This window comes from Marmota marmota, unplaced genomic scaffold, assembly GCF_001458135.2.
Source record: "Marmota marmota marmota unplaced genomic scaffold, marMar, whole genome shotgun sequence".
In the NCBI taxonomy this organism is placed as follows: domain Eukaryota; kingdom Metazoa; phylum Chordata; class Mammalia; order Rodentia; family Sciuridae; genus Marmota; species Marmota marmota.
Window position 1 is genome coordinate 9,218,804 of NW_025999960.1, and position 3,143 is coordinate 9,221,946.

At 30.7% G+C, this 3,143-nt stretch overlaps 1 protein-coding gene across 10 annotated transcripts in view; it reads left to right on the forward strand.

Moving 5' to 3' along the window:
• Pphln1 (periphilin 1) overlaps positions 1-3,143 on the forward strand; it is a 109,709-nt gene that overhangs the window by 35,305 nt on the left and 71,261 nt on the right. The gene's annotated exons all lie outside the window — the stretch shown is intronic.

Genomic DNA, 3,143 nt, shown 5'->3' on the forward strand with positions numbered 1-3,143 from the left:
ATATATATATATATATATATATTTTTTTTTTTTTTTTTTTTTTAAAGAAAAGGCATTGTGTTGGGTCCATCCTAAAAAAAAAAATTAAAAAAAACCTAATTATGTAACTAAAAACTAACATGAATGTGACAGAAAAATATTGCTGGTCTTAACATCCCTACTGGGTTTTACTATTTTCACCAATGCTGTCAAAATCAGAAAAATCTACTTAGTATACTACTATAAAATAAGAATAAAATAAAAATAAGGCAAGAAGAAACAGATTGGACTGCTTCAGACTAGCTATCTTAGTGCCCAAAATGTAAGTTACTAATGCTCTGAACCTAATTTTAAAATTTTATAATCTCCAAAAGAATCAGTGAGTGCTGTGATAAAAATAAATGTCATAAAATATGACCTCAAAACCTCAAAGCTTTTGAAAGGAAAAGTCTTCCAGCCTGTGTAATAGTTTTGAGTTACATATGGTTTTGTATGGTATTTTTCTTATAATAAAGCATGTGATGACAAAAGAAAAATAAAATTTAGATAGCAAAATGGAATGTATGTTACGTATGAACTTATGAACTGCTTACTTTGTGACAACTACTTTTGTAGGTGCTTTGTTCAATGAGTAAGACCAGCAAGGATCTGTAAGCTATGTTCATGTTGTAAGTTGATTATGATAGGAAGTAAAACCACTAATTATTTAGATGTGCCATCATACTTACTTTGCTAGTGCACTAGTATAAGAGTCATTTTTTAACTTTAAAAAAAATTTTTTTTGTAGTTGTAGATGTACAGAATGCCTTTATTTATTTTTATGTGGTGCTAAGGATCAACCAGTGCCTTACACATGATAGACAAGTGCTTTGCCACTGAGCTACAACCTCTGTCCTATTTTTGACTTTTTATAAGGAAAAAATTATATAAAAATTACAATATAATCATCTCCCAAAGGATATATAATCCAAGCAACAATTATCTACTCCTTGCAAATTTGTTTTTTCTGTGTCTCTGCCATTTACTTCTTTCCCAGATTTTGAAGTAAATCAATGATTCATTTTTCAAATGTAAATAAATATTTCACTATGTGTCTAATGGATAAGGATGTTTAAGGGAGGGGGTTTATATATCAACATTTTTATTTTATTTATTTTTGTAGAACTGGGCAAAGAAAAAAATCAGGTGTATGTGTTTTAAACTCTGGGCCTTAGGCATGCTAAGCATATGCTCTGCCATTTAGAGCATATATTCATAGTCTCAAGAAATGTTTTGAAAGAACTAAGGTTTTCCACAAAACTTGTACTCAGTTAATTATGAGATTTAACATGTGGAAAGTTTGGCATTGATTTATACAGTGAATCAAATAAAAATCATCCACTTGCAACCTTTACTTTCTAAAAATGAAAGTGTTTCTCATAACAGGTAGTTATATTAAATGGAATGTATAGTAAATTAAAATACAATTTGTTACTTTTTAACAAAACATGTATACCATTTCAGATTTCTAAATTGGTAAATTAATTTGATGTTTTATTCTGACCAAATTTTCATTAGCATAAACTGAAAAATTATTCCATAAACCTTACAGGGCCTTGTGATGGTAGTTGTCTCACTCCAAACACTGACAAATGTGAAAATAGAAATTTCATACAAGTTTAACTGTTCAAAAAAATATTTAAGCTTATGTACTAGTGTTTTTCTTTCTGTATTGTGCCAGAGTTGACAAATGATTGAGTAAAATAGACTTAAAAAAAAAAAAAATTAGCAACATATACTTTTTACTTTTGGTCTGCCTGATGGATCACACCTTTCTTACTAACTTGGAGAAATAAATCCATTAAGTTCTATGAATATTTTTGGAAATTCTAGTAATGCCCACTGAAAATTATAATTTTTAAATGAATAGGGATATTTAGTCATTGATATGTAGATATGCATTCATATGATAATATACAAATATTTTCCATAATGAACAGAGCAATAACAGTTGCTTCCATTGAGTAAACTAAGATTTTTATATGCAAGCATGACATTTGAAATATCTGCTTATGAAATAGTAGAAATGTTTCAACTCCATTGATTTTATTTCTTCTTAAAATATTTTTTTAGTTGTAGATGGACTCAATACCTTTATTTATTTTTATTTTTATGTGGTACTGAAGATCAAACCTGGTGCCTCCTGGAATCTCTGAAAATACGACCCTGCTTTGTTACAGACTCCTACAGTTGTCTTCATTTCCTTAATTCTTTTCATATAGAAAGGGAGTTTTCTTTAAGATTAATTGTCTAAAGAGCAGAAATAGCACAATGTACTTACTATTTAAACATTTTCTCAAAACATAAAGGAAATGCTCATTTGATATTCATTGGCAGATTGCAAGTTAATAGGATTTTTCTCTTTTGCTAAGTTTATGAAGGCTGGCCTTCATCCTCCTGTCTCAACCTGGAATTACAGGCATGCAGTGCTGATACTGAGGCGAAAAGACAGGTGGTCAGCGTAGATAGTAAATGATCATATGAATGATTTTATTAGGTGGTAAAGCAATTTTTAAAATATATAAATGTGATATGAGTTTTAACTACTTTGAAAGTTTTATCATGTAAAATTTACAATCTTGAAGTAACTTTCTGGTAACTGGGGCAGTTTAACAAAGCAACAGATTGCTTTGTAAAGTAAGAAGCTAACTCTATTCATGAAAGTCTTTTGAAGCATATATAAACATTTTAGAATATTGTAGAATTTAATTTTTATGATTCTTTGGAATTGGAAAAATTAGTTATTCTAATTCTGTTTTTTAGTTTTGTAGTAGTGGGGACTGAACACAGGGCCCTGTGCATGCTCTACCAATGAGATACATCCCCAGCCCTATTTTAGTTTTATGAATAGCAACTTTTGAATTAGAAATGCTTACTATGTGGCAGAATGCATATAGCCCTGGGTTCAATCCCCAGCAACACCAAAGGGGGGAAAGGAGAGAGAGGGGGCGAAAAGGGAGAGAAAGATGTTTGTTTTAAATTGTAATTTTGTTAATTTTGGCTTAAAGATATTTGTATTTTTGCAGGGCTGGGGATTGGACCCAGGGTTTTACATATGCTAGGCAACTGCGGTACTACTTAACTACTTCCCTGCACTGCACCCCCACCCCCCCTCGCTCCCCATC